General features: G+C 50.2%; 1 protein-coding gene across 5 annotated transcripts in view; it reads right to left on the bottom strand.

Moving 5' to 3' along the window:
- LOC135918209 (hormone receptor 4-like) overlaps window positions 1-24,335 on the bottom strand; it is a 197,737-nt gene that overhangs the window by 136,160 nt on the left and 37,242 nt on the right. For 3 of the 5 annotated variants that reach the window (XM_070539226.1, XM_065451892.2, XM_065451893.2), the window contains exon 1: window positions 22,390-23,046. The exons of 1 other annotated variant lie outside the window; for it this stretch is intronic. The gene's annotated coding sequence lies outside the window, so the exon portion shown is untranslated. Of the gene's footprint in view, window positions 1-16,050; window positions 16,069-22,389; window positions 23,047-24,335 lie in introns of those variants that run through there. One more of the 5 variants, XM_070539218.1, reaches the window with a different exon arrangement.

Here is a 24,335-nt window from a genome sequence, read left to right as displayed (position 1 = left end):
ATGGGGTGCAACAACCCAGGAAATGTGTCTTACAGTACATCAATGATGCATTTATGAGTCATCGCCTCATTAATTTTTTTGCCCTATATCTAGCGGAACCACGTCCTCCTCCTTTGATAGTTATCAATACCGTCCTTATACTTATATACCCGTGTGTCCAATGGGACGTTAACTGTCGCCCTGTAATTCCAGTACGGCGCCAGGCTATTGTCATATCAACGCGTTCCGGCCGTCCAATTCCAGACAACGACGGAAGTATAGACTTGCGCTGACGCAGACCACAATACAGCGAATAAGAAGTGTTTGTAGTTCGCCCGAATATATATATATATATATATATATATATATATATATATATATATATATATATATAGCTTGGGTTACTGGGTATGTGCCAACTCTTGGCCAACCTAGGGTTTACCCAGCCGGTCACGGTCTCGGTTATAACTTCCCTTACCTTTCCCTCATCGTTTCTCTTTACGGCTGTCCCTCTTGGCCAATCTCCCAGGATGGCAGTGCCAATGTGACATAAAGGGTATACGTATAACCAATACCTTAAATGTTTTCGGATATGCGTCATACTTCTCTGTGCATGATGCACCTGTTACCAACATTGTTCCATCGACAAGCATCGTCTTCGTCCGCGTGACACGGACAGCTAACAGCTACAGGCGACGAGGCACGGCGTGTCTCATCTGCTCTGCTACTTCGCTAGCTCAAACAAGCTTCGCGTCTATATAGGTTCTAATACTGGGCTTGGATCTGCGTGTTCTTTTTATTATTGTTTTTGGTTTACGCCGGTAACGCAAGGCTTGTTGATTCGCAGTTTCAGAAAGCGCAGTGTCGATGTGGACGGCCAGCATACCAGGAGTCGACAGTCATACCGCAGATGTCACACAAGTGTCGGAGGCGCGCAGACAATTTATCAGCGTGTAGCAGTTGGACAGAGCGAGATAAAAAAAAAAATAAAGTTGTGGTTTAGCTGTATATACGGTTTCGAGGTTTTAAAAAAACTGCAGGAAGCTGATTCTCGTTTTCCGATCTGCAAAACGAGGAGCGTCTGCTTCAGGCGCCGATCCCCATTTTCGTCCTCATCGCGGCACGACGACAGTCGTTGTTTTCGGGTCGTCCCGCTGCATACCACGGCGCGCATCGCGTATTCGGCGTCAGCGCGCGCCGTCCCGCGTCGGCGTCTGCGCGCCGCTCATTGTTCTCTCAGAGGCGCGCTCACGGCGCGCGCACCGTTTGACCTTCGTCTTTGTCCGAGACGCTAAGGTCAGCCCGTTGGTGGCAGGCGTAAGTACGCTATACGCCCGAAGCTGCCGCTACCTTGCGCGGCGCCGGGGCCGCGCATTGCTTGGCGATGCCTATCGCTTCGTGCCAACTGCTTGCCGTGATCCCGCCCGGCGGCAGCCCGAGCCAAGCGAGCCCAAGTATTTGAAACCGCGCCATGGTCAAGGCAGCGCGGATACAACAGGGAACGGCGGAAGCCCCGTTCGACAAAGAGTTTGTGGACGGACCGCGAGGCCAGCCGCCATTGTGGCGACCAGGCCTTAATTGTGCGCGTCGCGGATGCGACGCGACGCCTCCGCGTATGTGTGCGCGCCACTGTCGGCCGCTTGAATTGGCCGTGTGACCGCATATTGGTGATCCTGCTCGGCCCGAAGCGGCCATTGTCACGCCGACCTTTTTTTTTTTTAGTCGGTCGCCGAGTACGGGGCGCGCCCTTGCGCGGGGCGGCAACTGAGCCGTGACATTTGGAACAGCGGCACGCGCCGTGTTTCCAAAAGGGAGAAATATGTACACGCTTTGAGAGCATCCGGCCGGCGGGTCCATTTCTGTGCTGCCCGCGGATACAAGGCCCAGAAATAGGCGACATGACAGTGAGCGAGCGGGACAGATATATTTCACGTGGAGTCGTGGACGGGCTTCAATTACGGTTACAGGTCAATGGAAAATAGAGGAGATTACAGTAACCGAAACAATAATAAACAAAGCACAGGAGCTAAAAAACGTTAAGAAAATCGTCCTATTGGCGTTGACGCAAGGGGGCGGTGCAACGTAATGATGGGATAGAAGGAGAATGGGGAGACTGAGTGGGCCCGAGCGCGTGCGAGGAACAACGTCACGCACTCAAGCGCATTCCGACAAGCCTGCCGACCGCAAGAAACACGCGTGTTCTAAGGCGTGCGAGTCGGTTTTAAGGTGTCTTCTACCTAGAAAGTGGCCGGTAGTGGAAACCCCCATATACGTAGAATGCGACAGAAAGCGAACGGCTTTGCATATCAAATTACCGAAAGTAGCACGAAAAACATGACCATTGGCCTATTCGTGACCACAGGCATTGCAGAGAGCACTATAGCCGCGCCCCATCGATGAGCATGGAATATGTCTTCGTGACGGCAACTCCGAGCCACACGAGAATGTAGTACGCTGGGCGCGTCATCTGATTGCAGAACAGATACGCGAGTAATGATCAGACGCATTGGAGCATGAGCTATTACCCTGGATGCCGATGAGTATCGGGATGGCTACAGAGTCCCCGTGCGCTTGTGGGCTGCCAGGCGCCAAGGTTCGACTCTTACCCCGACGACCGCTCGCAATGCGGGTGACCAAAGCTTATAGCCTGTGCGAGTTCAATAACGCCTAAGCGGGTCTCTATGAAATTCGGTGGCGAGTGAATAGCGCATATCAATGTGCGGTGATTTAGTGTCACAGCTAACTTCCACTTCTTCTCTGCCCCCTTCTCTCTCTCGTCCGACCTCCTGTACCCGACGATTTTCAGTGATCAGCCCGCATGCGTTACAGTTGTTGTCCAGCAAAGATATCACTCAAACTCAGTATGGGCGATTGGCCAAAGCATGTTTGGACTATTTCAAGCTATAATCCAAAATGCATTTTCAGGACTGATATAGAGTAATTGGTGAGGAAAGGCGAAATCGCATGTTAAATTGACGTGAATAACGCAAGAATCAGTAATCGTTAACTTCAAAGTACGAGAGAGAGAGAAAAGAAAATTGACTCACCATCCCAACCCTGCGAAAGTGGATGGCCGGCGAAGCTGTTAGAAAACCACTCAAATGCCGTCGATGGGGATATGAAATGTTTTATTGTTCTGCCTAGTCTTAGCACGACACCGTTGTTGAGCATTACGCTTTCGCACTCTTCAACGCTCATCGTATTCACGCTGTTCTTTAGGAGCGTTTGCATGGTCTACCCATAGCGGTCTTGCAGTGAATGAGTTGGTGAGTTGCTCGGCAGGTCTCCCTTTTATATATGAAGTTTGGTGACGTCACTCACTGATTCGTATGTTGCTGTTGCCCCTTTCCCACTGGATCAGCTCGTGAAACCGTAATCTTAGCCAGGAAACACACGCGGGCAGAAGGAACGTGCACCGCAATGTTCACAGGCACTTCATCATCCACCATGCGGTTTTGACGCTGGTTTTGTGGTTTTCTTTATTGAAACGAATACTGAGCTGCGTGTTGTATATTCCATAGGAGATATGCACTTTTTTTTTTAGTTTGTGCTGACGGACACGAAAATCCCTATGAACTAGAGGCTAACAGCTTCACTGTAATATATACAAGGTGTTTCAGCCAACACTCTCAAAATTTTTGAAAGGGTGCCTGTGGTAGATAGCTCAATTCTAGTTTATGAGCCGGTCTACTCGAAGCGCGGACACTAATTGGGAAAAAAAATGAAATGCCAAATTTACTAATTGACATGAATTCACTAATTAACCTTTTAAGCTAATTATCCTATTACGCATATTGCAATTTACAAATTCTAGCAGTGGACTTGGCAAGCCGGATCCATTTGGAACGAATTCTCAGGACGACACCAGTTTCGAGATATCAATTCTCGAACTTTGCGGAGAAATGCATTGGCGTTGCAGTTACTTGTGTGCTACAGTGCATGAAACGACGTTTTTAACAAATTAACTGGAACGCCAGTGCATTTCTCCGCAAAGTTCAGGAATTTATATATCGAAACTGGTGTCATCTTGAAAATTCGTGCCAGGTGGATCCGCCTTGCGAACTCCACGGCTCTAATTTGTAAATTGCAATATGGGTCATAATGTAATTAGTGAGAAACCTAATTCGTATTTTTTTATTAATTAGTCGATTTTGCATCTCACTTATTACATGCAAATTTAACAGGGCAGTCGGTTGGATTCAATAAGGGATTCCTTGACGGCGGGGCAAACATCCTTGCGACTGTATCACAGAGTTACGATGAGGCCAACAGAATTTGATTTTCCCTTTCCTTCACTTCCGCAAGCTTTTAAGACTCAATAACAAAATCAGGTGAACCCATAGACGTTCTACTTTCGCTAGTTCAAAAACGTTCAATAAATTTTTTCAAAAAAAAAGTTCAAAAATGCAAAAACGCCCATGTCCCGTGCATTGAGCGCACGGTAAAGATCCCCTGGTGATCAAAATTAATCCGGAGTCCCCCACTACGGCGTGCCTCATAACCAAATCGTGGTTTTGGCGCGTAAAACCGCAGACTTCATTCGTTCTTTCTTTCTGCTAGCCTACGACCTTTCCGTTGCGCCTACTGCGACGGCCGTCAAGCCACGCCTCCTCACCCTCGCGGCTGTCCAAACGGGAATAAATGCACAACTTTGCCGATCACCGCCGGGTTTCGAATTCATGCTCCGGCGGCAGTGCGCAGTTCGAAGCATGAGAGCGCTCACCACTGAGCTATCGCCAAGCTGTGGCGCCTGACAAATTGTGCGGCATTTTGTGCGCCAAGCAGTCTTTCGAGTACGGTGACTTCTGTGTATGTATCTTGTGTAGGTCACAGCAGGTAAACCTACAGCGTACAAAGACGACGTCGCGCGCATACGAAAAAAAAAAAGTGGGGGGGAACAAAGGGGGGGGGGGGGAATGGGTGGAACGAGCGTATACATGAAGAAGAGGCACGGCTTTGCGTCGCGTAATGGGAAAGACTATTGCTATCGCAAGGGGAAACAATTATAATTAGTATGCATGCGGTAAAAAATTCGGACTTTCTTTAAAGAAAAAAAAAGGAAAGTGGCCGATCTAACGCCTCACACAATTATCCGCGATATTAATGAAATCTGTGGGGTTTCATGGCAGATTGAGTGGCTTTTAGTGATTGAATACTTGTTACTAATTATTTGTTACTGTAATTACTTGTTGTTAATTACTTGTTACTGTGTGCGTGTGTGTTTACTATGAATGAATATATCATTGCATACGTCACCCGAGTTATCTGGAGTGGCAAGCTCCAAGCAGAGATCATCAGCATGCATTAAATAATATTTCTCTTTCTCTCTCACTCTATGAATACTAATGAGGCGCCCGATTGAAGTTTAGCCCGATATTCCTTCGTGGGCGACATTTTTCACCACACGGCACTCGTGTGCCGGTATATAGGAGCGCACTAAAGAACCTCAGGTAGTCAAAATTAATTCGGAGGCGGTTGCTACGTAGCGTTTTCTCAAGCCTCTCTGTTGCTTTGGGACGTTCACTCCTTCAATGAATGAATGAATGAATGAATGAATGAATGAATGAATTGGCACCCGCATGTACCTAGGAAGAGGACAACTTACACAAAGGAATGAAGCTATGCTTAACAGCACTCCTCAACGCACAGCAGTGAATGACCTTAACAAGCTTTTTTTCTTTGCGATGTTATGATAGCAAATGGAGGCTAATTTAAGAATACCGCTTGTTCCCCTAATGTTGTTCTCATCCTTTACTCCTTGTTATCACCGAACCTCTCTATTAAGGTCAGTGTCTCGCGCGTGTTTCACTGGCTCAAGCCCGCAGACGGAAAAGAACATACGTGCTCGCGATCGCCTGTGGTCTCTGGTAAATTGTACACCCCACGTCGCTTACATGGTTATTACGCTCAAGCCGAAAGCACGCTCCCTCCCCCGCCCCCTCCCCAAAAAAGAACATTCTTCTGTTTAGAGCTAATGATAAGCTTGCGCACAGTCCAGTGACACCTTTTTTCGCATTTTTTTTCTGCATAGTTCAATCTCAAGCTTTGCACAGGGTAACCAGCCAGTACTTACACTGGCTAACCTCCCTGCCTTTCCTCCCATTTCGTCTCTCTCTTGCAGATGAACAGATAAAATGTATAAAGTACGCCTTGTCTCGAGTGTATATAAACTTCGTGCGCGGTGGAGCCCCACCACGGAACAATGCCCTCCTCACGAGCCGGCCCGAATCAGCGGGTCCTTTGTCGGGCCATTCTCGGTGGTGGCGCGCATCGGCGACGGGAGCGCGTTGATCGCGGCGCGAGCACACTCACGCGCATGGACGCGCGCGCGCGTGCTGTCCCCAGCGATACGATCTGGCCAGATGCGGAAACCGCGCGCACGTTTCAGAAGCCCTGTCGCGCGCGGCGGCACTGGGGCGGCGCACGTCTGTATGCAAAGCGCGAACGCCATTCGCCCCGTCACCCTGGCGTCGCGAGCGTACACACGCGCGCGCGAGAAAAAGGGGAGCCTGCCGCCATGCGCGCACCCGTGTGGTCGTGGAGCGCGCACGTTCCATTTGGCCGCCTTGGCGAGAGCCTTGGCGACGGCCGGTGCACGGGCAAGGCCGTCGCCGAGCGGCGGCCGTCTCGCGCTCACGACCGCGGAACGAGGTCGGCCGGACTCATTTGCATGGAGGCCCCGGCGGCCGCCGGGTGGCTTCTCAAGAACGACTCGCTTGTTGTGGTGGCGGCCGCCGTTACAGTATACACTCGCGGCAACGGTGCGGCCATCGGCGTAGAGAGACGTCAAATATGCGCATGCCCGCCAGCGAGCCTCCGCGCGGTGTCATCCGCGACGGCAGCGACGGTATGGCTGCAGTGGAGGCGATGCTTCTTGACACTCTGCGTGGATCACAGACCGCCAGTGGTCTCTCCGCCGCGGCCATGGGCTCAAGCCCCCGCCATCTCCACGTTCCGTTCGGGAGCAGCAGTTGAGAGAAAAAAAAAGTATATGTGGAGCCAAGAACTCAAGAATGCTTTCGCCAGCATGCAGGCTAGCTTAGCAAAGGTCCAAGAAGCTATATCGCACCCAAAAATGGGATTAGGTGCACTCAGTGAACGGATAAGCAAATTAGAGGAGGTCGATGCCAGGAGAGAACCCAGCCCCGCTCCTTCGCAAGTCGCAGCACGACGTCATGTACTAGCACCACCGACGGAGGGCGCGATTCTCAGGGCCGTTCAAGCCTCCTCTCAGCCTAGCCATGGATAGTGCGGACGAGAACTTTAGTATTTGGCAATGGAACTGCGGAGGGTTTCCCAACAAGAAGCCGCTTCTGCAGCAATATTTAAGAACTCTCACGGTTAAGCCCCAAATCATCGCTATTCAGGAAGTTGCAACTAGTACTCCTATCAAACTCGCAGGTTATCTGGTAGTATCCTCACATTCAGGAGGTAGGGGAGTTGCTACCCTTGTCACCAAAAAGTAGAATTGCCTCTCTCGCGACCTCGGCCCAGTTGGTGATGGCATCGAGTACGTCATGACTGAAATCCTCATGAACCCACCCAGAAAGGGCCTCAGAAGAAACAGCCTTTATATCCTCAACGTATACTGCAGCCCCAGCTACCGCAGGGCGAGGGCGAACTCTCTCCTCAAGAGGGCCGTCAGCCTGGCCGGTGGGCACCCCCTTGTCATCGTCGGGGATTTCAACGCTCCATATAGGGTGTGGGGGTACACCCATGACACGCCCAAGGGACGCGAACTGTGGCAGACTGCGATGGAACTGGACTTGACCCTTATCACCGATAAGGACTTCCCCACTAGGAGAGGCAACTCCGCATGCCGGGACACTACCCCAGACCTCTCTTTTGTCAAGAACGTAGGGGAGGTCAAGTGGGTCAACACGGCTCTAGACCTCGGAAGTGACCACTACGTCATCGAAGTCTCCCTCCCGATAGCCCGCTATAAGACGAGGAAATTCAAGCTGATCGACTGGGACGTTTTCCGCAAGATCAGAGCCGAGCGCGCACTGATGGCGGAGACAGATTTTGAAGGTTGGTGCAAAGGGATAAGGGATGACGCCGCGGCGGCAACGAAGGAGGTCGTCACTGAGCTCGACGTTGACAAGATGGATAGCAGATTGGCGCACCTGCTGGAAGCCAAGCAAGCACTCCTCAGGAGATGGAAGGGGCAGAAGCATAACAGGCGGCTCCGCAAGAAGGTTTCAGAAGTTAACAGGGAGATCGAACATCACTGCAAGAACCTGTGTAAGCAACAATGGGATGAGCTGTGCGAATCCGTCGAGGGTCAGCTCAGATCAGGCAAGAGCTGGGGTCTGCTCAAACACCTTCTCGATGAGGGCAGCACCAGATCCAGCCAGAGACGATCCCTCGCGCGAGCCATCCACCTCGCTACGGACTCTACCCCGGACGTGTCGATTGTCGACAGGCTCATAGACAAGTACCTGCCGGTCGCGGATAGCTCTGCCCCTACCCAGTTCCCGGACTACGCGGGGTGTGCGGTGCCGGAGTTGGACCAGGACTTTACCGCGGCCGAGATCCGAGATGTCCTCTTCTCACTCAACGTCAAATCTGCCCCTGGTCCAGATGGCGTCACTAACAGGATGCTGAGGAATCTCGATGATGAGTCGATCGACTTCCTCACTGAAAGGATTAATGAAGTCTGGCGCAGTGGACAGGTCCCCACACAGTGGAAGGCGGCCTGCACGGTACTCATCCCCAAACCCGGTAAAGCACCAGGAATAGAGAATCTAAGACCAATTTCCCTGACGTCCTGCGTTGGTAAGGTTGCAGAGCATGCCCTGCTCAACCGGCTCAAGGTGCACATCGAGGCCAATCACATGTACACCCACAATATGATTGGTTTCAGAGCCGGCCTCTCGACACAGGACGCCATGAAGCTGATAAAGCATCAGATCATCGACCGGAGCACGGGAGATACCAGAGGCATCCTTGGACTTGACCTGCAGAAGGCATTCGACAATATTTCACACGAGTTCATTCTCCAGTCTATTGCCGGCCTCGGGCTCGGGAAGAGGGTCTACGACTTCGTCCGATCCTTCCTCAGCCAGAGAACTGCCAAGCTCAAGATCGAAGGATACCTTTCGCAAGAGATCACCCTCGGTTCACGCGGCACGCCTCAGGGCTCAGTCATCTCGCCAACATTATTTAACATCGCAATGATCGGGCTTTCTAAGGAGCTCGCGAAGATTCAAGGAATCAACCATACTATCTACGCAGATGACATCACCATCTGGTGCGTCGGCGGGAGCGACGGTCAAGTTGAAGCCGCCATGCAGAGCGCCATCGATGCCACCGAGCGCTTCCTCCGCCCCACTGGGCTCAGATGTTCTCCATCAAAATCTGAGCTACTTCTCTACAAGAAAAGACCCAGAGGTGGCGGCCATCGTGATTGGAAACCGGCGTCCGAAAGCGAAATACGACTTTTCACTGGTGACGGGTCTCCGGTGCCTAGAGTGGACTCACTCCGAATATTGGGGATGTATATCGAGTCCAACGGTTCCAATGGAACCGCACTCAGAAAGATCACCGCCAAGACGGAGAGTGCTCTCGGCCTCATTCGGAGGATCGCCAACAGGCACCGGGGAATCAAGGAAGAAAATCTCATCCGCATTATACATGCTTTTGTTCTCTGCCACCTTTCATACTCGGCGGCCATGCATAATTGGCATGTGGCTGAGAGGAACAAGCTCAATTCACTCATCAGAAAGGTTTTTAAGCTTGCCCTCGGCTTGCCTGCAAGCACCCAAACCGAAAACCTGTTGAAGCTCGGAGTCCACAACACGCTCGAAGAGATTATCGAGGCCCAAGAGCACTCACAGCTGCTCAGGCTATGCGGCACCCCGACGGGCCGCAAGATACTCGACGAGATGGGCCTCAATCCTGTCGACCAGTGCCCTGACGCCATGCGGATTCCCAGCGACATCAGGTCTCAACTGCACATCGCGCCCCTGCCCCGCAATATGCACCCCGCAAACAACGTCGGCAGACGTCGGGCCAGGGGTAGAGCTCTACTCGAGCATGTCCGGAATAACCACATTGAGGCAAGCTTCGTGGATGCCGCGGCATATGTCCAACAAGAGGCATTCGCCGTCTCCATCGTAGACTCCAATTCAAGGCTCACTTGCTGCGCTACGGTACGCACTTCAAGGCCCGTGGTAGCCGAACAGGTTGCAATCGCGCTGGCTGTGCTCGATGGTCGCAGAGAGGCAATATATAGTGATTCCAAGGCAGCCATTAAGGCCTACCAAACCGGTATGGTCTCCCCCCAGGCCCTCCGCATTCTCCAAAGCGCCAAAAGTATCTCTCCGCATTCTCTATTTTGGTTTCCCGCTCACTTGGGGTCGATTGAGGGTTCTCCCTCTAACCCTAACGAGGGCGCACACGAGACCGCGCGAGGACTCACTGACCGCGCCGCCTCAGCAGTCCCTCAGCCCCGCGGGGAACCCTTGCTTACGTTTAATGAGATCACCACGCACTACTATCTCTCAAGACGGGTCTTCCCCCTCCCGCACCCCGCCTTATGTAGGGCGCGGGCGGTTACCCTTCGACTTTTACAAGCCCGTGCGTACCCTAACCTCGCGGTTTTTCATGCCATATACCCCGAAAGATATCCAAGTGCGGACTGCCCTGCCTGTGGACTAAGGGCAACATTGGACCATGTGTTGTGGGAGTGTGAAGCCATCGGCTCCTCCTTCAGCGAGGATAGGTGGGCTGCGCTCTTGGGCAGCCCCGAACTCAGCGACCAAACCCTGGCCGTCCAGAGTGCCCGCGATCGGGCCGTCAAGCTCGGCTTGGCGGTCCCTACGTGGGACTAGCCGGGTGGCGCGGGGTCTCCCCTGCGTCTTCTCTGGACCAAAATAAAGTTACTTCACTCACTCATATGTGGAGCCCACGCACTGCGGAGATCGACGCAAGCATTGTCTCAATATTCAATGCAAAGTTTCATTCTTCAACGTTTAGTACAATACGGGAGTGGTGAATTGATGTTAAACGTTACCTTGCGGGCACCAATGCTGTTTGTCTGCTTCGTACACATAACGCACTGGGAGGCGTGTTTGCTTGAGGCGTTGTGCACCACTGTTCATAAGCAATGAGAGTATCCAACATTGTCATTGCCTCACGTGACACATCGCATCGTGGCACAAGTAGTAAATTTTAATTGAAATATGGGGCTGTACGTACCAAACCACAGTCGAATTATGAGGCACGTCGTAGTGGTGGACTGTGGATTAAGTTTGACACCCTCGTGTTCTTTAACATTGATTTAAGAGGAAGCTTTAGTTCGAGTGCTCCTATCTAAATACATGTAAAATGAGAATTCGTTTTTTTCGCCAACCACTGCACCAAATTTGGTCAGGTTTGTTGCATTTAAAAGGAAGACTTAAAATATAGCGACTGTTGCTTCCTAATTTATTTAGGTCGTAAATTTTTTGTTAAAAATTGCCAAAGCTCGAAAATCTCCAGAAAACGAAACTGTCAAGTTTACAGCTCTGTAACTCAGCAATGAAAAATATCACAATTCTGTGAATTGCATATAATAGCACATCTAAAGCGAACAAAATTCATATGTTACACATGAGTCTAAAAAAATTATTGATATGATAATATCTACTCTTGGTGCAGAGCTATTAATTCGTAAACTTCGTGCTTCTATGTTTTTTCAAACTTTCGAATTATTGAAAATCTTTTTAACAAAATTCAGACCATAAATCGTGATTCCACTACCAACAGTCACTAGTATTTAACTTTTTCTCTCCAATACAACAAATTTCATTAAACTCGGTCCTGGGGTTACCTCATAAAAACGATTTTGCGCTTTACATGCATTTGAATAGGCCGCGTCGGAGTTGGGCCCGAGCTAAAGCTTCCACTTAAATCTAAGAGTACGAGCGCTTTTGTATTTTGCTCCCGTCGAAATGTACGTGGCTGCCGCAGCGGGGGTCTAGCTCGCGACCTCGAGCAATGCCATAGCCGCAAAGCTACCGCGGTGGGCACAGAAGTGTTTATTTAAAGCTCGACCGCTTCCGCAGTGCACCTAGACCCTATACGGTGCTTGAATGCGGCTTTGCACCTGCACGCCCTGCGTCAGTTGTACACTTGATAAATTTGCATGGTGTTTATTTTTCAGAAACAGCAGAAACGTACCGTACCATACCTTCAGTTTGCCCGCAACCACTGTCGTGTCTATCGTAGTAGCGTTTCCTTGCCTTCTCAAGTCGAATTACCCTCCCCCTCCCTCGTATGGGAAATGCGAGCGAAGCGTGACAAGGCTGTTATTCGTTATTCACTCGTTTCGCAACGGCTTAATTATGCCCATTCTCGGCAACCTTTCTGTATATCCTCTCTACCATTCTATCTACCTCCCCTCTGTACTTGCGCGTTATCATAAAAGAAACGCTTTTGCGGGGGTCAGGGATAATTACAGCTGTCAAGAGTCCAATGTAGAGTCGCCACGGGTCTCCAGAGGGCATTGTGCACATGCGACACGATGGAAAGGTCCAAACGAGTTTCTCGCGTCGCCTTTCCTCTCTGCCACGCTCCCTCCATGTATATGCACGCTCTGAACCACCCCCCGAGACAGCCACAACAGCAGCAGTGGAAAAGTCAAAGCAAGAGGCAAAGAAAGCTTTGCTAAAAAAAGAGATACAAAAGGGAAAAAAATTAGAACCATTGCACTCTGTGAAGATGGAATGGCAGCGAAATCAGTTTGCTTTTCGTTTAAGAACTTTGACTGTCGTCAGCTTTCGCTGCCATTCCATCTTCACAGAGTGGAATGGTTCTCATTTGTTCATTCAGCATCGTGGGAACGTTCAACGTCGGTAGTCGTTTCGCGCCGGCGCCGTTTACGTTCTCGTTGCTGTTCCCTCCGGCGCTCCTCGTACGCATGTTGTTCTTCGGGTGTACAAACTATACGTGTCCGCCTCATTGATAACGCAGCTGTTTTTAGCGCCGATACCACTCCTGCTTATATACTGCGATAACCTTAACGTCACGCTATTTTTCACGGCGAGCGTTCTAATCTGTTCCGCATTTTGACATCTGCGCCGCCGCACAGCACCCATACGTGATCACACACAAAGCAAACAATGAAACCCAGTGTGTATGGGTTATTTAGAAATCGCTAAGTCCGTTTCTGTTGCCGGACACCGAGAAAACTACGGAAGGTTTTTTTATGGGGTTTTACGTGCCAAAACCACTTTCTGATTATGAGGCAAAACTACGGAAGGTTAGTCATATACAGCTTTCGCTGTAAAAACTTTTCGTGCCATCGAAACCGTAGTGATGCTTCGCAGACAGCAAATATTGCAGCCGCTATGGTGCGCTGAAGAGGTGGCATCGAGCTATTGGTATATTAACTAACGACCTAGTTAACGCCGAGAAAAATCCTAACGTCACTTTCCTCCTCCTGTACTTTTCCCCCCTACTGGAAATGTGACGACGGGTATTTGCCACCTCGCCCTTTGCGCTCTTTTGCTCTGATCAGCTACGTGGATGGCATGGATCGCCGGCGGGTGACGCGGGTTTTGGCCTTTCGCTTCCCTCATCCACCGCGCTTACACTGAATTTCATGCGGCACCGAAAGTAGAGAACTTTCCTCCTTCAAGAAGGAAGCCTTGATCCATATCAGCGCCCTTTTTCTTCTTTTCCTCTGCTTTCCGCATTCTGCTGCGTATATAATGACTGTTAAATGAAGGACACGATTTGCAACTATTCGTCGAGAGGCGTCGGAAGAATAAAAGCAAAAAAAGCTTATCCTTGAGCCTTGGCCATCGTGTATCGAGGCTCGTGACGTAAAGTTATCCTTTCTCCGAAAAAGAATTTGTGCTTCCTTATTACCTGTTTTATTTCGCAGAAGTAGCGCAAATAAAACTACAATTCCGCGTTGCTGCTCTCTGTCTCGACTGCGGCGTGTTGTGGTGGAGCGAGATCCAGTCGATTCATTCCTGGCACTGCTGGTCGAGTTGGAAATCGAAACCTTGGGCTGTATTTTTGGGAGCCGGTATTTTGCCGATGAAGTCACCGTATAGGGGGAAGGGGACGAATGGCGGGGGGGGGGGGGGGGGTACGTAACCACGAGCACGCGCTTGGGCTGCAGTAAGACCATGGCACTCGCCGTCAACGGACAAACGTATCAGGACGAGTGAAGTGTGAGATGGTGGTTACATTTGCAAATTACAGTGAACAGATTTGTGAGAGACGGCAATGACCAAGAGAAGAAGACAGACAAACACACCTAGAAGGATGGAGAAGGGAGGGAGTCACGGTAGTACTGGACTTCAGTCACATGCTTTGTTTTGCAGCGAGAGCATTGCACGGCGCGAAGTACATACAACACGAACCAACGCCACACTGAAAGTGCTGTACGTTTGAGATATATACGTCCGTGGAAACTGGCTAAAACTCCAATCCAGTGCCGGAACCTTTACGTACCCAGGTAGACATAATTTTAAAGAAGACAATAAGTAAGACAGGCCGACCAGCGCGCGTATTCGAACCAGCATCATCAAAATGCTTCGACAACCGCCAAATGGCGCGTACGGCAAAAGTCGCGTGAAATTGCGCGTATCAACTCTTCAGGCTGTATTACATAACGAGGGTCTCGAACCCAGCAACATTGTTGCCTTCAGGTAGCATGTGTGGTTTTAGTGACCAGTTGCCGTCACCCAAAAGGATCATGTACTCGTGATGCCTGCGGCAGAAAGGATGCTCCACATCCGCCGGCAAGGTTTGTGAGTGGTGCCGCTGGCTAACACTCCCAGGGTTAGTTCTGGTAGTAGAACATAAATACCCCAGAAAGTGGATGGGAAACCGGCGCTTCGGTAGCTCAATTGGTAATGCGAAGACGGGGGCTCGTATCCCACCTGCGGCCAGTTGTTTTTTCGTCCGTTTTCATTTCCATTAATTTATCATTTCTTTAATTCTATTCGTACACGTAATTTCCCCTCTGTTGTCCTTGGTGTCTGTTTGTTGGCTTCTCATGATACTATTCATAAAGGATCGGGCGCCTCGATCGGTTCCCTTTATTATCGTTCATCGTATTCTTGTCAGTGGGTGCGGATTTGCGGTGCCGGTCGACGGTTGTCCATGGCGGCTAGGTCATGACCGAACAGAGAGAGAGAGAGAAGTGATACAAGGGAAAGGAAGGGAGATTAATCAGGCTGAGCCAGGTTGGCTACCATGCACTGGGGAAGGCATAAAGGGGAACATAAGAAGGACGAGAGAAGTTCACAGCCCGCACGGACACAGAGGCAATGAAGCGTTCACCGTGTAGTCGGCCACAAGAACTGGTGGATACCGATATGCCGCAGCACTTCCGTCATATTGTGCATCGCAGACGCAAGAATCTGAAGTTTCCCTCTGGAAATGAGGAACAAAGAACTGACTGTAGCTGTCGTGGCGGTTTTCGGCTTTCTGATTTCAGCGCAGAAGTATATATATATATATATATATATATATATATATATATATATATATATATATATATATATATATATATATATATATATATATATATATATATATATATATATATATATATATATATATACGTAAGTGCAGGTCCCTGCCCACATAATTGCTGCATGTGCGGGTTCGTGCGAAGGTATGAGCAACGAGTATCACAAGCAGGTTACGAGCACGTGGCATCACAGATTACGTGCATGCGTTGTGTGCCGTACACGCACGACAGGAGTACTTTTTCTTATAGATCTTTTGGACTGGCCTTCTTGTTTATTTTTTCTTTTCGCTTTGCGCACCTGGGTATGTTCTGTGAACGTTCCTCCTTTAGAGTTTGACGTGGTTACGTTGTTGACTGCAGCGACATCCATTGGCGTTTGTTTATTATGCATCTTCGCGCTCGCGGATATTCTGCGATCCTTTTCACTCTTACGTATTCTACTTTCGTTCGACGCGCCTGCCTTTTGTTGCTGTGCGCTATAACTGCTGCTGCCTTCGTGGCGCAACAAGTGGCGGAAGCGGGTCGAATAGGCGTGGCTTTTTCTACCGCCATCTCTCACCGTAGCAAGTGCGAAAAAAAAAATAATGACTCACTCCGGTGCAACAACACCTTGCGGCAAGAATGTCCCTCATGGCGGCGCGGCGTTTTTTCCTCCCCGCTCGCCGTATCTGCAGTGCGTCGCTCGAAGCTGGTAGAACTATACGCGAGCGAGAAGATCTCTCTCATTAAGGCGGATGTAAATGCCACGCTTAGAGGACAGGGGCTTCAAGAGTGCGGCGCACGGGGGACGAACTTGTGATTAGCGCGCGATACTCAGGCGCGGAGCGGGCCACAAGGCCGCGAATCGAGAAATCGGGGTTGGCGGCCTGCAAGGCCAACCGGCGCGGGTGCTACCCTCCTTGCCACTGCGGCGGCGACGGCGACAATAATGGCTTGCGTCATTCTTCAAAGTTCTTTTTTTTTTTTCTTCTTCTTCTTGTGCTGCGCTCCGCGAGCGCGCCTTGTCGAAAGGGCTTCCGCGAAAGAAATCCCGTCACCGCGGTGACTGCAGTCACAAAAAAAAAACCGTTTCTTTCTTTTCCGCGGTGCATGCCTCGCGGCATATTTGTTGTGGCTGTACCCGCGAAGGAGGCATAGACGAGACAAGGTTCTCCAATAGCTGTCAAGGTACGAACTGATCAAACTGAGAGTTATATACGCGTTCGCTCATGGACAATAAGTTGTACGAGCCAACTGCTTTGATGTTTTTTTTTTACATCAGAAGAACATGCACTTTCATATTGACCCTCACGTGTACCTGAGGGTACATATATATATATATATATATATATATATATATATATATATATATATATATATATATATATATATATATAGACTGATGCCGAGTAGCAGTGCGCAGTAAACAACATACACAGAAAGAGAATGACGGCGCAAGCACCGAGTTTTTTTTTTGTTCGTTTTTCTGTGTACATTGTTTACTGCTCGCTGTCACTCTGAATTCTTTCCAAATCGCCTGCTTCGCCGTCCTTGTACGAACGAACGAACGAACGAACAAAGGCCTCCTCACGTCGAGGCGTCTACGACCATCTCCCTATCCTAAACACGTATACGTAACATGTTATATCCGATAATTTTAATCATTCATAGAGCCTGACGCTATTCAGAAGTGTTGTAGTAGGAAGCAAGCGTATTGCCACCTGATACCCCAGAATTCTCCCCTACCCTACTCTACGTGCATCGATTGAAACGCGAAAATTCGAAACAAAATTAATGCACTTCTTAATTTTTGCGTTCGCTGGCGTGTTTGCAGCACGGACATTCAGGGAGGCTAAATGTTCAGCGGTAGAATACGCACTGATAACAGCACCGTAATGTTACGTATTCATGCGTTAGGCCTGTTTGGTCTTGCTTCCCCCTTTCATTTTTTTTCCTTTCTCTGCCATCTCTAATCTATATTGGTGTGCATGCTGCACTTGGAGTGCCACTATACGCACAGAATAGAATGGTTTCAAATAAATAAATAAATAAATAAATAAATGAAAAAATAAATAAATAAATTCACATTTATCTGACCAAAGCCAAGTAGCTTGCATGCAGAAGAGCCAGTGCTCACATGCCCGTCACTATACCTGGCCGAGTCTCTGCAGCGTCCATCAACCTGACGTCCGAGTCGGGCGACCCGACCTGCCTCCCCTTTGCGCCTTCCCCGCGTCACTTACCGTTTGAATGCACACAGCTTGCGGCACTGAGAGGTGTCACGCTCTCGAATGCACGAAAAGCAAAGAGGGCGTTAGGGGAGGAGGAGTTGCAGATACCATAGTACAGTCACTCAAGCGGCTACATTTAACCAGCACTATATATTTATCACAATCCTTAACGTTTAACTGATCACTTGTCACTCATTGGTCGAAGGTCTACATTGACACGTGTACTTGTTTCGTCAGCGACCGTCACGTGTTGTGTTGGTTGGCGAATTTAAAGGACCCTTGAGGACGGCTTGCGCGGTGGAGCCTCAGACTGCAAGAATATGACATCACTGTAATCTATAAGTCCGGAATAAAACACTCGCATGCCGATTGCCTATCACGCGCCCCCATGGACCTGCCGCCTCAACATGACGAGGATGACGACGCCTTCGTTGGAATAATAAGCGCGGAAGACTTCGCTTAACAAACAGCAACGAGCAGACCTTGAGCTAAAAAGCCTCATCGTATATTTGGAAGGGGAGACCGACGTTGTTCCTAGGGAAGTTAAGCGAGGATTGTCTTCTTGATCGCTTCAAAACAACCTACTCGCAAATAAGAACTTCTCACCCGTCCACGCTAACTACCTTCTTGTTCTTCCCTCAGCACTCCGTCCAGAGATACTGCACGCGCTGCATGACGATCCGACCACTGGGCACCTCGGATTCTCCCGGACGCTATCGAGGATACAGGAATGGTATTACTGGCTGCGCCTGACCGCCGACGTCAAGACATGCCGAGAGTTTCAGCGACGCAAGACACCACCGACAAGGCCAGCGGGAATACTGCAGCCGATCGAGCCTCCTTGCCGACCATTTAAGCAGATTGGGATGGATTTGCCGGGGCCCCTTCCCACGTAAACATCTGGAAACAAGTGGATCGTCGTGGCCACAGACTACCTTACCCGCTACGCCGATAGGAAAGATCTGCTTAAAGGTAGTGCGGCCGAAGTAGCCAAATTTTTCGTCGAGAACATCCTGCTACGACATGGTGCGCCAGAAGTCCTCATTACTGGCACAGGATTGGCTTTTACTGCTGAGCTTATTCAAGCGATCCTGTAGTATAGCCAGACAGGTCACCGGAGGACCACCCACTCGCAGACGAATGGCCTAACGGAACGACTGAACAAGACGCTCGCCCACATGTTAGCGATGTACGTCGATGTCGAACACAAGACGTTGGATGCCGTGCTTCCGTATGTAACCTTTGCTTACAACACGGCGGTGCAAGAAACAACACAGATCACGCCGTTCAAGCTGGTTTACGGCAGGAATCCGACGACTACTCTAGACACCATGCTGCCGGCCGCATGTCTGCGACGAAGAGAATCTTGACGTCGCCACTTATCTCCAGCGCGCCGAAGAAGCCCGACAGCTCGCCCGCCTGCGGATCAAGAACCAGCAGAGGACCGACAGCCGACGCTACAACCTTCGACGAAGTACCAGCCAGGCGACAGCGTTTAGGTTTGGATACCAATACGCCGACGAGGACTTAGCGAGAAGCTTTCACGCCACTATTTCGGACCCTACAAGATCATCCGACGCATTGGCGCACTCGACTATGAGTTCTTGCCAGACGGCATTTCTCATTCACAGCACCGCTGCTCATGACCTGGAATAGTCCATGTTGTGCGACTTAAGCCGTTCCAGCAACGATAACGAACTTTGGGACTTCGCATAGCTGAACTTTGGACTTCGCCGCTTTTGACTTTGTTTCTTCATTGTTTCGTTACTTTTTCTTTATTAAGTGTACTTTTGTTTTTCACTCTCGTTTTATGTTTGTAGCATCAGGACGATGCTTTTGAGAAGGGGGTATTGACACGTATACTTGTTTATCGGGTGACCGCGTTTCATCGTCTAACAAATCTTATCACTCAGCGCAGGACGCGTCTGCATGTATCGGAAGTATTTAGAATGTTATCGGTGGTTCTATCCGCAGTTTGGTTGTCACCGAACCTCGTATAATCTGAGTGCGTGTATGCGCGACGCGAATGGTGTAGAACTTTCTGGGAGACAAGCGGGCACCAGCGATTGCTCTAGAACCTTCGATGACTGATGAGTAAAAGTCTGAGCGCTCGACCCGCTGATCAGACTTTCGACGATCGCCGACTGTGTTCGCGCACCCTGTAGGCTTTGAGCGCAGCCTGTTTTTGAGGGCACAGGTACGCCCCCCCCCCCTAAAACAAAAAAGAACGCTAGTTTCTTCATTCCCAGTTTTGCTGCTTTCTTCACTGCCACTATACTACGTGACAATATGCACAAGTGCCGGCTACGATTCTTGCGCGTGCATGCAATGAGCAATGCGATGTAACGACTGAGAACTATGAACTTATATTTTGTTAAAATATAGTTCGTTATATTTTCTCTTTTTCACCGCAGATTGAGTAATATCCTGCAACTGGTGTTTCTCTCTCTCCACGTATTCCGCGTTTCACTATGAGCATAGAGATTCAGCTGCTGCATTGTTCCTGAGCAACTTGCTCAACAACAGCGTTTGCCCCATGCTGAGCGCCAGACGTGTCAGGAAAACGTCACATGAGAGGCACCATGCGGCGCTTTCTTTGCACGTCAAGAGGAAAACTCACCGTGATGCGCATACCGCACGTTAGCCAACAGGTATTTATATTTTGCACTGCATTGAATGGCTGAATTTCGTGTCACACTCACACTGTGAGATGTTTTCTGCATCACGTCAATCACATCACTGATGCAACTGGGAAAAAGAAAGCAGAAGACTAAACAACGCAGGTACCTGGCTGACAAGACCGACTTCCTGACACGTTGAGTGTGACCGTCTGCGAGCATAATAACTGCATTACGGCTCGCATGACCAACACAAGCGGCATAACCATAGAGAGTAAAGTTAATAACAACCAGAACAACTAGTATTCAAAATTCAGGCACTTATTCATTCAATTCAAAAGTCCAACTCGCAAAACTTTTCGTTCAGAAGAACCGTTCGTCACGGGCAGCGTCTGTCTTCGCGAGCTAATGTGCTCGCCATTTTAATTACCCACCCGCCATGTTCTCACCAACAGATCTTGCGTACGACTTGCTTCGTGAATCATGACGGGTTCAGATTTACCACTGCTTTGGCACACGATTCACCAGTGCTGCACGTTTCACTGTTTTTCACGACCCATGGAATACTACCTAATGGCACTCGAGTGATGCGAAACTAAGAGGTGTGTTACCGCCCTTCATGACATCACACCACAGTATACGACAGTAGGCAATGTATGCACGCTTGTTATTTCTGCCTGCGAAACAGCGAAACAAGAAAGCGCCCAAAAGGCGGCCAGCTCTATGGAGCCGCGATTACTCTATCTTGCATGGTAAGAGCGAACAAAACTGAGACGTGAAAAGAAAGAAGATGAAAAGTCGCCAATTCGGTAAAAGTGCATGCACCTTGACACCTCTTGATCAAGGTTGACCAAGGTGAATCAAGTTACATCTACTTTCACCAATTATGATTCTCCAATATGAAGCGCACAGGAAAGCAAAACCTAGTCATGGCAATCGCACGCTGGTTCGGCGCTACAGGCACTTCACGCTTTCAGCTTAGTCTGGAGCTTGCAGTGGGTAGTTTTACTGAAACACGCGATCGCAGTCAAACGTCGACTCTTAATTTCGGCAGCAAGGGCCACAGTGAGATTTACAAAATGCATATTCTAGCACACCGCAGTGACGGCTCAGAATCGTGCAGCCATTCGCATATTGACAACTAAAATGGTCCCCTATGAGCGGCATGTCTGGTCCTCATAAAAGTAGTAAAAAGCCCTTCTATGGAAAATATCCGGAGTAGCCGCGCAATGCGCCTGTGCTCATTTGCAGTGCGGCTAAATGCAACAAACAATAATAAACAGCACGTGCACCCCCCCGCCCCTCTCCTTCCACTATCGTCACATGGAAAAAAAATTAAATAAAAGCAGCTCGAGGCGAACTCGCACCTGTTACTTCTTCTCCAACTTCAAATGAATCGGCATGAATTATAGCTTCTTTCATAACAGGTGCCCTCGCCTAAGGCACTTAAATTCGGTACATCGCTACAGGATTTAATATGTTCACTCCTTTAAGTACGTAGAGCTTACACAAGCTTGCAACTAGAGGTTAAATCCGGGTTTGCACACGTTGCACTTCCAACCAAGCGTGAACGTAATTTAGCGACGCTTCTGGGCAGCCTTAGCGCAGCCAGTAATGCAGTCTCAGAAAGCGCATGAGTGATCAACAGCGAACAGGCTAGCGTTTAGCGATAGCGGGTTTAGACACCGTGCCTCGAGGAGTACATTTCAATATACTTGCCCTGCTTGAAATAAAAATAAAAGGAAAACACGACAGAAAGAAAACCTATAGAAGCAGAAGAAGCGGGAGGTCCACCCCGTCTTCCCCGACGTAGCCAAGGGCGGCCAACAGGCGACGAGGCAAGACGAGCGCGTCAGCGACGCTTGCCAGGACGCACCATCGGCTGCTCACAACCACCGCCGCTGGGCGCCCCACTAGGCGTCACGCGTGGCGCTCGGTCGTCGGCGAAAGCCGCTTCCCAAAATAGCACCGCGAGGCGCCCGCGTGTGCAGCGGTCGCGCCGAGCGCGCGTCGCGTACAAGGTGTCGCCCGCGCTGCCGTCGCGGCGCCGTGCGGCGGCCCGCGCCGCGAGTGCGAACGCGCGGCCCGCGGCGGCTGCACTCACCGAGTGTGTGCGAGTATCCGGCGTCGAGGAGTATCCCATAGGAGCCGCACGACTAGCCCGGGCGCGAGTGGCGGCGCCGCCGCTCGCTGGCGGCTGTGCGGGCAGCTGGGAACGGCCTTGGCTTCCCCCTCGTGTCTGCGGAAGTCCGCTCACCTTGGCCCATCGCGTTCTTCGCGGTGGACGCAACGTCTCTGACTTGGTTCGCGGCCACCCGCACGCCCGCCAGTCGGCCCCCAAGTCCCAGGGTCGACGGCAACCGCCGCACGGTTCGCGGCCCGCCGCTCCCACGACGACGCGGACAGCGCGGCCTTTCCCGCCAGAGTCGCGCGACGGTCCACTTCGGCGTTCTTCACCGGCGCACTGGCAGTATAGTCCAACCATATCTCGGTATTGTGACAGCGTCGATAATCACAGTGCCGCGGATCTTACGCTTTAAAGAAGGCGTCGAAGCAACTCCTCCACAGGATTTTTTGAGCTCAACACTTACATGCTGTCTGTTGTTGTTAAAACGTTTATTAAAATGACCAAATAATACCCTATATCTATGCTGAAGCAACCGCGTAGAACACATATGTACATCTGGCATGGATCTGGCAGCAACCGCGTACGCATGGATCTTGCGCGGGCGCCACGACGCACGTGAAACGCTTCATTCTGTTTGCTGCCTTGGCACAGGCAGAAACATCGTTTTCTCTGCACACAGAATTGAAGTCGCCCGACAGTGTGTGTTAAAATGTTGCACCTCTTGACAGCGGTAAATAAATAGACGGAAGAAATTTTGTAATTTTGCCAAACTCCACGGAAATAGGCCCGCTGGCGAACATTCGTAGGTAGTACGTCTCCCAATTCGGACCTCTTTGAGCTTCCTCATGACTCAACCTTTAGAGACGGCCGGGTAGATAACGGCCATTCAAAGGGCATTGGAATATCTTATGTGCGGGTGTGCAGTGATTGTGCAATGATAAGGCACTGTGCCCACGTCGCAGTAACCCTTCACTGATGGGCATCGCTATACGGCAAGCGCAGGCGGCACGCTGGCGCGCCGCCAATGCTTGTGGTGTTATCCCGTTACGTAAAAATTACGAAATGGAACCATCTCTGCAAGGGGGGTGAAGTGGGGATGTCGTACGGGTCGTCGTCTCTGTCGTCAGCATCGCATTCTGTCCCATTTCTCAGCGCCTTCGATTAGCCGAAATACACATTTATAGGATATCCAACGTTATCCGTCGTAAGCCGGCGGGTGCCGATGCTAAGACAAACGTGATCGTTTTAATACTGTAGAATCGATCGTGAGTAATGGAAGGACGGTCGCGGCTTTCCGAACGCAGCTGGACCTGGTGATATGCGGGCGCGAGGTGGACAGTTCTGAGAAGTCTCCGGCGAGACTGTCGCTGCGCAGCAAGGGGATATCCATCCGTAGCAGTTACTTCGCTTGGCAAAGCGCTGCCGAAAGCCACCAGCCTTTCAGGCAAGGGCGATGGGCGACGCACATTGTGAGTGGTTGTGCATTCGGTCACGTCCGAGTCTCATATAGGCGACGAAGCTCTTCCCACACGCAGTCTGAGCATGTTTACATGGGAGTCGGCGAGGCCTTGCAGACACACTTGAAATCGGACCTTGAGACGCCTGGATGCTGTCCGAATCCCGTCGAAATGCAATCTAACAGGGGCTGTCACAGACACAACAACGATGTAGGTTGCTCTTAAAGAGAAGGGTTGACACTTTCAGGGGGCATTTTACGCTGCCGAAGTCTGCACATCGAAAAGGCAGCCCTTTAAAAGAAATGCCCGAAGTGTTAGTTTTACGGTGGTCGGAGTTTTGGTTATGCAGAAAAGATGCCAGAAGGTAAAACGGGCTCATAGTTCATGCACTGGCTCCTCGTGACGTCATGAGGATTTACGAATAGTTCATAGATAAGCAAGGATTACATTCCAATATCAACGAAC

The sequence above is a fragment of the Dermacentor albipictus genome, chromosome 1, assembly GCF_038994185.2.
Source record: "Dermacentor albipictus isolate Rhodes 1998 colony chromosome 1, USDA_Dalb.pri_finalv2, whole genome shotgun sequence".
NCBI lineage: Eukaryota > Metazoa > Arthropoda > Arachnida > Ixodida > Ixodidae > Dermacentor > Dermacentor albipictus.
Note: the sequence above shows the minus strand (reverse complement) of the source record. Positions and strands in the feature narration are given on the sequence as shown.